Below are 15,670 nucleotides of genomic sequence, written 5' to 3' on the forward strand. Positions count from 1 at the left end.
TCCTGTCTCTTGAGTACTGCAGCGAGTGAGAACATGGGCAGTTCTGTTACACATGAGCACAGGGCCAGCTCTCCTGTCTGCCACAGACATCATGATGAATAAGGGGAGAGGTGTTTCTCCTTCATCTTCACCATTGCCTAGCAGACAAGTGACAGAACCCTTGGGGCCTTTTCATACACAGCCCATTTATCCAGGGCTAGATCTATTGTGCTGCCCTAGCAAGGTTAAGGACCTGAACTCCTGAGTGTTCTAGCAGGTGAATGACAGGGGCTGCTCTCCTGTTCTAGTCACACAAGAGTCAAGTGTCATGCATGCCATAGGTGGTGAGGTACAAGGGCAGAGGAGGGTGTCTTTTTCTTATCCACACCACTGAATGGGCAACAGGTGGCAGTGCCAGGCAATGTTGGGCAGTGTCTGATATGCCTCATGGGGAGTTTTACTGGAGAGCATGCTTATGCTGTCTCTTTTTTAGCATGAAAAACTCCAGGCCAAGTCTGAAATACAGTGTTCTTGTTTTGGAGTCAGGTAGCCAACTGATGGTCCTGGTGTTTGGAATCTGGTGACTAAAATGAACCAGCTACACTGACCACTTTTTCTGTGTTGAGGAGTAGCTTTCTTGTGCAAGACAACTCACACCTGCACAGAAAACAGCTGACTAACGACTTGCCCCTCTTTCAGGGAACTGGTAATTTTGGATTGCTCATATCACTCATAACAAACAAACCAGTATTAGTTTTTTCAGTCCCACTCTATAAATCTGACTTTTCTCCCTCCTATATGGTGAGCTCTGGTTCCCAGTTATTAGAATTTGGTTGCTGTCTTGTTTTAGACAAGATGGTCAAGCTCAAACATATATCTCCACCTTTCTCCAGACCTATTTCTAAATATACTAGGTACCAACACTTACCAGGACCATGAGACCCTTAAAAATATTTGCCAAGCTCATGGTAGAACTGATGGGGGCTAGTAGGATATTTTGCTATTGTTGGGTGTTTGGCCTCAGATCTTGGAAAAGAATCTAAAAAGGGTTAAAAGATTTTAGGATAGAAATAGGTCCTGATTCCTGGAGTCTGCTTAAAAGTTTTAAAATAAGCATGACTGTGTAAGAGAAACGCTACTAAAGATAAGAGAGACCCAGAGGGGAAGCCTGAAACACCATGAGAGGAACAGGGAAGAATGATGCCTGGTCCTATGTCAGTGAGATTACAGAGAAGGTCCATGCTCCATGCTGTATTTCCCTCCTACTGGGCAACAGAGGTGAAAGTACAAAGCTCAAATAATCAGGCAGTTATCCTGGACTAGCGCCATATCCAGTACTGTTAACTTCAACCCTGCCAGCTTGCTGCCCTACACTAAGCCAACAGAGCCTCTTTCAGAGAGCAGAGGAGTTGTGGTCGTCAAAGTCTTTCAACATAGACAAGAGAACAAAAGGTGACTTTGTGATGCTGGAGTTTATGCAGAAAGATGTCTAGCCATGAAACAACACGAGAGCAAGGTACATTCTAGGTTCTTTCCCAGGCCATATCACTTAAGTTCCAGCTGCTGGACCTTGGAGATAAGCACATCCAGATGGACACTAGGAGTTCAGCTTCAGCTTGTTTGGGAGCAACAGGACTTCTCAGTGAATATCTCTTTGGTGGCTCCAGGTGGAAAAGTCAGACCCCTTTACTTGTACCTCATGCAACATGGGACCTGAAGAGGTAGAATGCTTCCTCCCTAGGTATATGCACACTGGTACAAGACTGACATGCTGTCTTGTTTGTCAAGGAAAAGGTGTGTGTGTGCCTCTGCCTGTTTAAGAGGACAATGCTTCTGGTAGCTTTTCATAGGGACCCTCTAACTTGTTGACTTGGCATGATTTGAATTCTCCCAGGTCCTCAATCCACAAAGTGTTGATATAAGCCACTGGTCAGGGGATTGCCTATTGCTTCCTCCATGATGTTAATACCAAGGCTTTTTAAAAAATTCTAAGCCATAAGACCCTGTCTTTTGAAGCCTTTTGCTGGGTGACCTAGTCTTTTCCCACCAGATGTTCTAAATCCCAAGACAACAACTTAGGTAGAGCAGGTGCTGATGGGATATTCCAAGTATGAGATGGATGTGAGACTGGATCCAGAGATCTCCTGTGCCTGTCACCTGGAAACAGTTCCATGACTCACAGACACCTGGTGTGGTTCACCCCAATAGGGCTGCACTCACTCAGAAGGCCATCTTACAGGGGCTTTGTTCTAATCTATTTTTAAACAGAGTCTGAGTGAAGGGTTTACCCTCTTTGAAGACTTGGGCCTGTAGGTATTCTATCCACGTGACTGCAAGCGCTCAGTCGATTGGGCTTTACCTGCTAAGGCATCCATAGGGTCAGTAACCATATGGACTGCTTGGGCTCTGTCTTCTTTTGCTAGATTATTTGCAATACCTCTCCATCTGTCTCTGTATATAGAGAAGTAGGAAGCCATGATTAGCTTTGTATTCTGGTCTTCACCCTGGCTTGGATCTTTAATCTAAAGCAACCATTCCAAGTGCTAACTCCATAGTGAGATCCAGGGGGTCATGAAAGTTGGAGAAGGGATAGGACACAGATTAGTGGGTGAGAATGTATTCTTAGAAACCAAGAGGACATCTCATACCCCAAGACTCATTCTTACCATAGTGCCCAGCTCTGGTTTAGCTTTCTGTCTGGATACATGATGCTGTACAAGCAGGAACTTTGTGCCCTTTCTGAGGTAAGATCCACCTGCCTTGTGGGGAGTCATTTTGCCTTCTTTTATGAATGCCTGACTGTCCGGTAGAGTCAAGTCAGACCGGGGTCTACTGGCAGATTTCCTGATTTGCTGATACATGGAAGGTTATGAGCGACACACTTGAAGCTCATGTTGAGGGGATCAATGTTTGTTAATGTTAGAGGAAGGAACGGGAAGGAATAGGTGAGCCTCGAGATGCTAAGTAATATTGAATATATATAAGGCATTGTCTCTGTGGGCTTGGAACTTTGTTCCCATGATTCTATAAACTATTGTCAAGTCCAGGAGAACCTGGAGACTCATGTAGTATGGACTGAGCAGCCCTAACCATTGTTTTTCTTTGTGTAATTTCTTTTATTTAGTAAGCATTCTATTCATTCACATGTCAAATGCTATCTCACATCCAGGTTACCCTTCCATAAGCCCTATCCCACATCTGCCCTCACAGCCCTCTGCTGTGTCTATATGAAGGTACTCGCCCACCCCCCCACCCCCTCCCACTTCTCCAGTTTACCCCTATGCTGGGGGAATCAAACCTCTACAGGACCAAGGGGCTACCCTCCCCTTGCTGTCAGGCAACTCTGTTCTCTGATAAATAGATATTTGGAGCCATGGATTCGTCCTTGTACACACCGTGTTCGGTGATTAAGACTCTGGGGCTTCTGGGTTGTTAGGCCAATGTTTTTCTTCCTATTGGGTTACAATAACCCTCTCCTTCTGCAGTCCCTGTGACAGCTGCTCCACCAGGGTCCCTGAGTTCAGTCTGATGGTTAGCTCCAAGCATCCACATCTGCATTGCTCAGTTGCTAACCAAGCCTCCCAAGAATCAGTCAAACCAGGTTCCTGTTAGCAAGTGCCTCATGACAAAGACAACAGTTTCAGGTTTGGTGTCTGCACACAGTGTGGATTCCCAAGTAGGAAAGTTCCTTGAGGACCCTTCCTTCAGTCTCTGCTCCATATTTTGTCCTTGTTCTTCCTTTGGACAGGAACATTTCTGGGTAAAATACTTTTGAGATGGGCAGGCTCAGCCCTCCATTGGGGACTGTGCCTATATACTGGAGGTGGTCTCTTCAGGATCTATGTCCCTGTTCTCTGCATATTTAGGCAAAGCCATTCTCAGTGGGTCCTAGGGGCCTCTCATTTCTTGGTCTGTGGGACCCTCAGTGGCCATCTCCAATTCGTAATCCCTGTTACATATTTTTATCCATTTCCTAAACTTCTCTTCCTCTTTACCATCTCCTCCACTATCTTATATTGCCCCCTTATTTCCTCCTCCTCCTGTCTCCCTCCATGATCCCCTTATTCCTCCCCCTCCTGTGATAATGCTGTAACCTCCTCAATGCAGAACTGAAGCATCCACACCCTGGTCTTCCTTCCTCCTGAGCTCCATATGGTCTGTGGGTTTTATCATGGGCATTGTGAGCTTTTGGGCTAATACCACTTTTCAGTGAGTACAAACTGTGTGGGTTTTTTTGGGACTGGGTTACCTCACTCAGCATGATATTTTCTAGCTCCATCCATTTGCCTGAGAATTTTATGAAGTCATTGTATTTAATAGCTGACTAGTATTCTACTGTGTAAATGGACCACATTTTCTGCATCCATTCTGCTACTGAGGGACTTTTGGTTTGTTTCCAGCTTGGCTGTTACAAATAAGGGATTTATAAATATAGTGGAATATGTGTCCTTGCTATATGTAGGGGACTTTTGTGTATGTGCCCAGTAGTGGTAACCTTTGTCTCTGAGAGTTATATTCTGTCTTTCCAGTAAACCCCTCTCCCAACATAGAAGGCTGCTGGACATTTTGCCAGACAGACACACATACTCTGCTCTCCTCTCTAGGGACAGTTAGCTCTCATTGTCTTTCAACTCTCATCACAGGCACCCATGGTCACATTTCAAGCTTTATTTCCTGTCCCAGTCCAGGAGGATTTGGATCTTTCTTGCATGAACTCTGTTCTCTCCTCAATTAACCATGTCCTGTTTCTTCAGCCAGCTGAGAAGATGCCAGAGCCACTACATGTACCCTAGCCTCAGCAGACAGGCCTTGCCATACTTTCAGAGTCCTCTGCCTATCACAAAGTCACTTGTTGTTGTTGTTGTTGTTGTCATCGTCGTTGTTGTTGAGAAATATCCCTAGCTCACCTGTTGTTGTCCTCCCTCAGTCACCTTCTCTTCACTGTGACCAAAATGGCAGGAGGAAAGTAAACACTCTGCTGAGCCATCTGTGTCTGTCCACCAAGTTTACCCTTCTATTCCTAATGGGCCCTGTTCACAGGGGCTGAGGTCTGCAGTTGCCATTCTTTACTGTTGTGTCTCTCCATTCTCAGTTCTAACAAGGCTACGTAAAGTACACTGGGGTGGAGTAGGTAAGGCAGTAACCTGAGACGTGGAGCTGAGATACTGTGGCCTCAGCTCATGCTCCATAAAGGATGCAGCCACTTGGCCCCATGGAGAACAGGAGCACTAGATGTTGCTTTGTCCAGCAACCTCTCAATCCTATTTCTGCTGGAGTAAGGGAGGCCCCAGCCTGTCTAGGGGGATGTGGTTCAAAATGGTTCAAAATGTGGTTCCATAAAGAGTCGGTTCATATATTCAAATGTTTGGAAATGAGTGGTCAGAATTGTCAGTGAAAGTTACTCAATACATTTTGAGTCCCTTAAACTCAGGCAAGGAAAATCAGACCTGTATATTCCCTGAGGTCTTCAGGGGTCCCAGTGTCTGTCTAATGGAAAATATTCTTCAGGAACATGGAAGGATTTCTAAAGAAGGTTATGTATATTAGGAGGGTTAATTTAGGAATATCTGAATACAGAGGGCACTTAGCTCCTAACATTGGGAGTAAATCTTTTACTATGTGGCAGTTCTCCATAGGTATTTTCCCATCTCCTTGGCTGATGCCTCCGTTGGTGAGACAAACTTAGCAACAATCCAAGAGTCACCACTGGACCTTTGGATGAGCCCAGCTGTTTGTGAGAAGAGCTTCAGAACATACAATATTGACACCAGCTGCCACCCTATCTGTACATTGGCATTTCTCTCCAAATGCCTTTTTATTGTACAATGAGCATCTTTCTCCAATGCCTACCTCCCTATACATATAGAATCTTTTGTCAACTGCCATTTTTTGAATATAGACTGTCTATCTCCAATTATGTTCCTGCACAAATGAGGGCATCTCTTGCAACCTGCCTTCCTCCGGGGACACAGAATAACTCTGAGCAACTGCATCCCTTGACTGCCTCTAAAATTCTTAACTGGAAGAAAAATAGTCTTGGGGCCCAGAACCAATATCTCAAAATTGACATCTATCTAAACCATTCAGATGAACTGTGAGAACAGTAGAAGATAGGAAAATCCGACCTGATTAAATCAGGGTAGAATTATTCCCAATTTCTTATAAAGTTAGGTAGGGGTATGTCAGGTAGTATCTTGGAGATATTTGTGTAGAGATAGGAGTTTCTGATAGAATCTGTAAGTTATGTCCAGTTCTGAGGGACCCTGTCTGACAAACTGGCAAAGTTCAATGATGAGAATATATATAATTGAAAAATTAAAAAATCAGGAAGAAGGCATGGGAAGCAAGGGTTAAATAGTGTAGTGTCAGTAGTCATCCAAAAAACCTAGCCTTATGGCCAGCACCACAGGAAAAAACAACCCAGGAGTCAGTACGTGATACTTTTTCCAATTGGCCAGAGTGCATTTGAGATCATGAATCCTGCCTGCCACATAAAAACACAGGCCTTAGTGATTATAACTCTAGGGGTCATCAAATATCTCATTGGAAGGAACCAGTCACAAATATAAACAATGAAAACACTATTCCATTCTAATATCAAGAGCCTCTATCAGGTTCTAGGAACATCAATTCAGATCCATCTACTTTCTGAGAATGCTCCAGGAGAAAACGTCCTTGACCAAAGAGTGGAGGGGGGCATGTTGCAGAAGAAAGTGCATAGAAAATATTTGGACACTTATGGGCATCAATAAAGTACTGCCACAAAAATTGAACTTGTCCATCCACACATAAAATTCCAGAATATCCACAAAGATGCAGTGGATAATGTAAAATTCATAGACATCACCAGCCCATCAATGCAGACACAGTCCCTCACTGAAATGGCAGCATAGGACCAAGGATTTTATGCTCCACAGCTCACACTAGGAGAGCCACAGGATGGCAAAGAGGCAAATGGGTTGAGTGTGGGCAAACTACTCCATTATATCACCACAGGGTCCCATTTCTTCAGTGGAAGGACCATGAAAGAGATCAGAAATAGATTGTCACAGAGACCTATGACATTGCAACTCACTTCTGGCAACCAGAAACCTAATCCATCAAATCCTTACAGTTTACCCAGAGATGAGGCCCTCCATTGAGAACATTGAGAGACATTTTTGTGTAATGAGAGGAAATGTGAAGTACTTAGCTCGACTGTCACCTATCCAGATTCTCAAACTGTAGACATGCTCCAAGATATGGAGTTTTATAGTTGCAAGAAATTAAATCCTTGAAAAAATAAAACTACAGCAAAATGATGGGGGACATATTTAAATTGAAAAGACCAGAAACAGAGGGCACTTGAGCATGGATCTAAGACTTTTGTCATTACTGGGCTTACATGCCCTATGCCACCCAAATCATGAGCACATCCCTTTATTCTCTTCTTCCACCAAAGAGAAAGGGGAGTAACCCCAACTTTGGCCTCATCCATATCCAGCCCTAGGAGAGCATTGGCCTGCTGCCCTGACACAATAAGGCCAGTAGTGGCAAGAAGTGCTTCCATGCCTGCCACTACATTACAGTGTCCCAAGAGAAGGAACACAGAGACTGCCATTCTGGAGATGTGTCTACCCACTGAGTCCACATCAGCATACCAGAAGAGTAAATGCCCCTGTGATCTAAGGAATTCTTAGACAAGGAGCTCTAAGTAAACCCTCAGAGGATTGAGTGCTTCAAGGGACTAGACAAGAGTATCAGGGCTTTCCTGTCAAGAATCTGTTGTTTTAAGGAGTCTCTGAAGAAGAAAGCCTACTATATAACTTTCAAAAATATGGGTCCTGTGAAAGAAGCAGGACCCAGAACCCCATGAGTTTCTAGGCAAGTACGGGATGGTGCATCACTTCTTGACCTTCTTCACTATACCATGCTACAGCCATTAGCCTCTTCTAGGGCCTACTAACATGAAAAGGTTCGTGTAAATACTGAGTGTGCTCCAGCAGGGGACTTCCTGACCTAAAAAGGGAGAAGGACCCAAGCAAGAAAAAGAGGCAAGGAAAATATTTTCAGAAATAGTTCAGCCATAAAGTACTGACATACCCTTGACCTTCTCCATCCAGTCAGAAATTTCAAGAATATCTGCAAACATGCAGATGAGAATGTGAAATTTATAGACCTTACCTGAGCGTCAAGGCAGACCCCGCCCCTTACTGAAGTTGCAGCATGTGACATAGGATTTCATGCCTCAGAGCTCACATTAGGTGAACCATATAGTGGCAAGGAGGCAGATGTGGAGAGTCTGGGCATGCTACTTTATTTTATCACCACATGGTCCCAACACTTCAGAGCAAGCACCATGAAAGAGATGGAGAAATAGATTGTCACAGAGACCTATGACATTGCAATTCACTTCTCCTACCAAATTGAACCCTATTTCCCCAAATCCACAGAGTTTCCTTAAATATGAAGCCCTCCATTCAAAATATTGAGAGGCATTTCTGGGTAAATGAAATGTGAATTAAATATCTCAACTGTGACCTATTCTGATTCTCACATTATAGCCAGGCTCTGAGGCATGGGATTCTACGTTTCCAAAGTATTGCATTTCCCAGAAAAGTAAAAATATAGTAAAATGATGGGGACACATTAGAATTCCCAAGCAAAGGTTCAGAAGGCACTTGAGCATGGTTCTAAGACTTGTGTCATGCCTAGAGATCCATGCCCTAGGCTACACCTATCATGAGCCACATCCCTTTATTCTCTTCTTTCACCAAAGTGAAGGGAGAGTGACCCCAACTTTGGCCTGCTCTATATCCAGCCCTCAGGAGAGCATGGGACTTCTGCCCTGACACTATCAGGCCACAAGGTGGCAGTAAGTGCTTCCATGCCTGACCTTGCTTTGCATTGTCTCAAGAAGAGGAGCAGAGATACAGCCTATGCCCTCCATTCTCAAGATGTGTCTGTACCTGTGTCTGCACCAGCACACCAGAAATGACAATGTCCCTGCCATCTAAGGAATCCCTGCACAAGGAAACCTCATGAACCATTCAGAGAATTTGGTGCTTCGAGGACTGGCCAAGAATATCAGGGGTTTCCTGTCAAGAATCTGTTGCCTCAAGGAGTCTCAGACAAAACACTACTACATATGTCTCAAGAATATGGGTCCTCTGACAAGGCAGGACACAGAACCCCATGAATTTCTAGGCAAGTACGGGATGGTGCATCACTTCTTGACCTTCTTCACTATACCATGCTACAGCCATTAGCCTCTTCTAGGGCCTACTAACGCCAACGGGGGTCCATGTAGATACTGAGTGTGCTCCAGCAGGGGACTTCTTGAACTAATAATGGAGGAGTCCCCAAGCAGGAAGACGGGGCAAAAATATTTGTGCAAATAGTGACAGTCATAAAGTATTGAAACACCATTGACTTTGTCTATGCAAACATAAAACACCAGAATATCCTCAGCGAGTCAGAGGTTGATGAGAAATAGACAGAGATGACCTCTGAACCTCAATGCAGACTTTGCATCTTCCTGAAAAGGCAGCATGGGTCCAAGGGAATTATGCTGTAGACCTCACACTGGATGAGACATTTGATGGCAAAAAAGGCAGATGCAGACAGTTTTGGCATGGTGCTGTATTATCTGACCACATGTTCGCAGGCACTGAGAGTAAACACCATGGAAGAGAAAAATATTGTCACAGGGACCTATGACATTGCAACTCACTTCTCTTGGCAAATTGAAATTTAAATCCCCAGACACTCACAATTTCCCCAAAGTTGAGTTCCTCCATAGAAAACATTGAGAGACATTCCCAGGTAATGAAATGTGAAGTTAATATGTAGACTGTGACTTCTCCAGATTCTAACATTATGGACAGGCTTTGAATCATGGAGTTTCATGTCAAGTAACTAGAATCCCCCAAAAAAGTAAATGGAAAAGATGGGGCCCTAACTACTCTAGAAGAACAGACACAAGATGTGAGCATGGATCTAAGACTTCATCCAAGCCTGTGGATCCAGGTGCTCCACCACCCCGACTCCTGCACACCCCTTCATGTCTTGTCTTCCACCCAACGGAAGGGCCTGTGAGCCCAACAGTGTCCTCCTCCTTTACCAGCCCTCATGAGAGCATGGACCTGCTGCCCTGACTCTGTCAGGACACAGGGGGCAAGAAGTGCTCCCATGCTTTCCATTGCTCTACACTGTCCCAAGAGGAGGAGCAGATACTGCCTGTGCCCTGTATTCTGTAGATGGGTCTGCCCCTGTGAACACATGAGCACATCAGAACAGGAAATTCCACTGTCGCCTAAGGAAGACTTGAACAAGGAAACCTTCATCACCCTCTCAGAAAATTGGGTGTCTCATCAGAATGGGCATAAGTGACAGCTTCCCTGTTGTTTCCTGTTTCCTTTTCTGTTATTTCCAAAGTCTCTGAAGACAAGCCACAACCCCCCACCCACCCATATCTTCCAAGAACCTAGGTCCTCTAAAGCAGGGAGGACGCAGTAGGAAATGAAATGGTATGCTTGTATGGGAGTGTTCATCACAACATTGACATTGTACACTACACCATCCTATTACCATTAACCTCTTCTAGGTCCTAATAACATCAAATCCTTTCCAGCTAGATACTCAGTATGTTCCAGCAGGAAACTTCTTTGATCTCAGAATGGAGGAGGGGCTGCTGCAAGAGGAGGAGTCAAAGAATTCTATTTGGGCAGATAGAGCCGGACATAAAGTATTGCCACTATCTTGACATTGTTTATTGAGACATTAAACATCAATACATTTTGCAAATTGCAGACTGACATATGAAGCTAATAGTGCTTGTTTACCAGGATCAAAATCAAATATTCTTATTAATATTCCTCTATCTTCTCACATTAAAGCATTATATGTGCACCCAGGTGGCATTGCCTGAGAAGACGTAAACAAATACCTGTGTAACCCAGATGTGGAATCAGCAAAAGACCACAGAATTAGTCTACCTGAGTCTATCTTATTCAACATTGACTTCACAGGTGCTCCATGCTCAGGAAAGCGTGTGGGGTCACTTAGAAGAAGGGGTTACTCCGGCAGTTGTTCTCTATGTGCTTCAGCCAGCACTGGCTTCAGCTTGGATAAGCTGCATTTCTGAAGCCTCTGATAGCAGGATAACCGCTCATGCTTTTCATTGTTGAGATTTATAAGTACTCCAAGTGTCCAGGACAGTGGATCGCCCTTCCCTACAATAACATGCCTTTAGCATTCCCAAATGTTGTTATAGACTCAACAGCAAAGGGCACTAAAATATCCACTGGCTTTGACTTTTGAATGAGTAAATTTCAGTGCATTGGATCCACTAAAGCAATAGCTACTAAGGTCTGCATGTTCCTTACATTCGCTGCAAAAAGACACCAGGACCCAGGCAGCAAACGTATAAAGTGAATGTGTGCTTTAAACTCATTTACAAGTTGAGTATCTACTGGGATCATCAAAACCATTGTGAACAGAACAGCTGAGAGCTCACTTGGACCACAAGTGGGAGGCAGAGAGGGAATCAATTGGAATGGCCTGGGCTTTTGATACCTGTAAACCCAGCCCCAGGGACACAGCTCTTCCCCAGACTATACTGCCTAATTCTTCCTAAACTGTTGTCCCAACTAGGAATTGTATTGAAGCACATGACCCTAGGGGGACCAACCTAATTCAATCTCCTACATAGGTGCTGATCTTTGTCACTAGGAAGAAAAAGGCTGTGAAGGCAACAGTCAAGACAGGCACTGTGCTGAGGTAGTGAGCGGGACACTCTCCACCTCTCCAGGTCCTGTTCTCATGGATCATTCATGAGGGAATTATAAGTGGATAAAAAAGGAAAACACCCTGTGGATATGTTTGTGCTTTGAACTGGGGTTTGGTTCCTATAGTCCAGGGAGATGTGGTTTTTTCCATGAAACCAAATGATTCCTATGTACCTATTTTGGCTCAATTTCAAGTCCACATATTGGGATTTTTCCTGTATATCTCAGCAGCGGTCAAGGAAAATACTCAACCTCAATTGATGACCAATCTCTTCAGAAAGAAGAACCTAGGCATTCAGTACATGCTGCTTTCCTGTATAGCTGTGAAGGCTTGACTCTGTAAATTATCCTACCATGGCTTTGCAGGGACCTGAAAAGCATATAGTGGCGAGGAAGGCACAGAGAAGCATCTTACTACATTGTTTTGATATTGATGTTCTCCAGCATCTGAATTCAACTTTCAAGGGTTGTGCCATGAGAACATCTGTTTTATTAAAGAAAAGTAACTGAATATTAATCCTGGCAGAAGAACCTTGCTAACTGTGTGAGGAAAGGGAACAGAAACTATCTGAAGAGACCGCAGTGGCATTCAATACTACCCCCAACCCCCAAACAAAGCCCAAACCAGCTGCTTATGCAGACAGCAGTATCAAGTGTTTGACTTTGTTCTTCCCAAAGGCTAGAGTTATACCTTGTGAACCTGAACCCTTCCGGGCCCCAGACCTTGTCCTGAGGGAGTCATGCAATGGTAATGTTGAGTGCAGTCTGGGCAGGAAGCTCTCTGGGATAAGAGAGCAGCGCACCTCCTCTGCATAGGGAACACACAGGGTGAGCTGCAGGACAACATCCTAACAGGAACCCACAAAGTTCCATGTCCCTTACCTTGCCAGATAAACCCCCTCGTGTACCAATTTTGACAGTTGCCCCAGAGAGGCCTCTGCTAGAAGATATTGAGAAACCAAAGATGAGTGAGGAAAAGTCACAGACTATTCCAAGTGAGAACTATGCAGGCCACATCACCTCAGCCCTCCATGTGCTGTGACTTCTATGACACAGATATCATATGTGCAGAAGTGACAGTATGAGAAAATAATGAAGACATACTTAATACTACTGGATCATGCCATAAATGTGGGGTAGGCTGAAGGCCTTCACAAAGACTTGGTCGATGACCATACATTTTCTATCCCCACAATTTCTTCTCTTTGAATTTTTCCCAATAATTTAAGAAGCACTGATTCTGTTCATGCCTGTTCAGGCTGCTGTGTTTAGAACCACACCTATCTGAAGAAATGTCATGGGGAAAACTGTCTCCATGCTTAACATTTTGTTGGGCTATCCCATGAATGAGAGCCCAAATACAGTGAGGCCTTCCAGTGTCACTCTCTGGCTGTCCCTTATGCGAGCTGCAGCGAAGTTCAGGAGCAAATCCCATGCCGTTTTGGCAATAAGGTGCTTGCAATCTGTTTGCAAACTGAATGGAGCCTTAGAAGACGTAGAGGATAGAGAGAAGGCAGGACTCTTAGGGTTGTTTTACCTCTTGCAGTTCAAAAGAGTTCCATTTTCATTCTTCCAAAGATTGAAATGGCAAACCGTTTCACACCTAGGAATTGTGTTTAGAGACAGGCCTCCTGTCTGTAGCTTGTGAGTTTAGCATGCACTGAAGTGCTGATAGAATGAAGCCCCCTTCATATGAAAACCAAGAAAAGGACAGCCTCTGTAGTCCAGAGAGGGATGTCCCTGGGCATCGGCTCATGTGTCACCTGATGAGTACTAATTGCAAATGCATTTTCCTCTGGTCCCTGGAGAAAACCTGAGGGAAAAAGTTGCCTGAACAAAGCCCACCCACACTCAGAAGGAGTCCTATAGAGATTAAAAAGTGCTTCAGTCTACAAAACTAGCCTACCACAGACAAAGTGATTTCTATTGTGGACATAAGTCAGACTCTGGCTAGGGAAAAGTACAGATTCTCTTTGAAAAGGCAGTGTTCCCAGGCTTACATCCTAGGCATATCATGTACACATCATAACTGATTAAAATAGCATTTTAAGTCACATCCATCTCATACTGGAGTATGAGCAGCCTCCTGAATGCAGTAGACAATATGGTAATAGAGATTTGTCCAGAGACAGCATGGAGTCTTTAAAAGAGAATTGGGAAGATGCAATGGGAGGAATAATTGATTCAGGAGATCAAAGGGGGCAGCAGGCTGCTGAATGAGGAGACCCAGAAATCTCATTTGTTGTGTGACCTCTACTCACACAGATTGGAACCTGCACTTCAAAAATGCTTGCTTTTCTCCCTTAGAATCCGTAGGGCAATTTCAATGAACTCTTTATGGTGGACTATTAACATAAAAGTCAGAGAATGTCTCTGAGTATCTGTGTTTATACTCAAACCCAGAAGTTGAAGTGCCCAGCTCAGTCCTAAACACTCACTGACTCTAAGTAATCCCTCCTCCCTTTTGTCCTACAAGTGCTAGGAGACAGCATTTCAGGGCAGGCTTCCTCCCTTTATTTTCAGTGTAACCCTGTACTTCTTCCTGAGTGTCCCTATGTCATCCTCTATGAGGGCTAAACCTGGACCCATGTCAAAGGATTCTCAGGGACTAATATCACTACTCTTGGGCACACCCTGAGTACAGTGGGATCTTTGACCTTGGTATCTTCCTAGGTGTCCACAAGGAGGCCCTGCTCTTCTGCCCTTGCAATACAGCTTGAGTCTCCTCATGTCTAGAGAGGGCAATCTGCAAGAAAATCTTGGCTGCTTTCCTGAGGCGTCCCAGCTATTCCAAGCTCTCAAGTTCTCAGTAATATGTGAAGACTCACTTAGCTATTCTTCCAGGGTCTTTGTATAGCGCAATAGGACCTTAGTGAATATAATGATGTCTATGGCTCACTGAAGGAGAAACAATGCACAACTGCAGAATAGGGATCCCAACAAAAGAAAAGAACCCATGACCACTCAAGTGCAGAAGAGGTAAACATACTGCATGGCAGTTGGGTGCTCTGGGAGGCAGCAGTCTGCCAACGTTTCTGTGACTGTCATGACAGAGAATTGAGTTCAAAGAACTAAATCCAAAAGAATCCTGCTATCGTTCTCTGGAAGCACCAAATGTGTTATTTGGAAAACTGGTTCATGGGCAGGGGCCACTAGGGACATTGTAGGCACATTTTTCTTCAGGGAAGAGTGAAGGATTGTGGTGGGAGAGAAACAGAATGACTGACACAATGAATGAACACATAAATGAATGAATGAATGAATGAATGAATGAATGAATATTTGCTGTGGAACATATGATGAACTGGAGGGCTGATCCGATGTCAGTGCTCCCTCCTTCCTTCAGGGACATTGCCCTATCCCTTTATGGGAAGTAATTTTGGAAAGTTGTAGGGCAAGCCTCAGAGGATGTTGAAAGCTTTTCTGTCTGTCTTCTTCCAAATGGGGAGCATCCTGCCTTGATGGTTAATTGTTCTCCTGAGGGAGAAACCTATAGTGGAACTCATGATGGAGCGCCTATGTCTCCTTAGAAGTGATATGTCCTCACCCCATTGTTTGGAGGCAAAAGCCAATCAGGAAAACACACCTTTCTGTCATTCCTTGAGATACTCCTCCCTCCCTCTATAGGCCCAGCAGACGTAGGATACCACTAGCATCCCAGAAATCTCACTTGTTGTGTGACCTCTACCAAGGCCAATGAGGCGTCACACAGCCTCAGGGTCTGGCTGTAAGCCTCTGCCTCAGGGAAGGGTTGATTTTTATGACCCATGCATGGAACAGGAACAAAGGAAGTTCTAGGTACTTGGAAAGGGCCAAATAAGACAGAATTTTAGTTTTATTAAGGACTACCAAGTTGCCAGGATCAAATTCATAATCACAGAACAGACATCCTAAATGTCTTCCTTACACATGGATGTATCTTG

This window comes from Rattus norvegicus, chromosome 7, assembly GCF_036323735.1.
Source record: "Rattus norvegicus strain BN/NHsdMcwi chromosome 7, GRCr8, whole genome shotgun sequence".
Taxonomy (NCBI): Eukaryota; Metazoa; Chordata; class Mammalia; order Rodentia; family Muridae; genus Rattus; species Rattus norvegicus.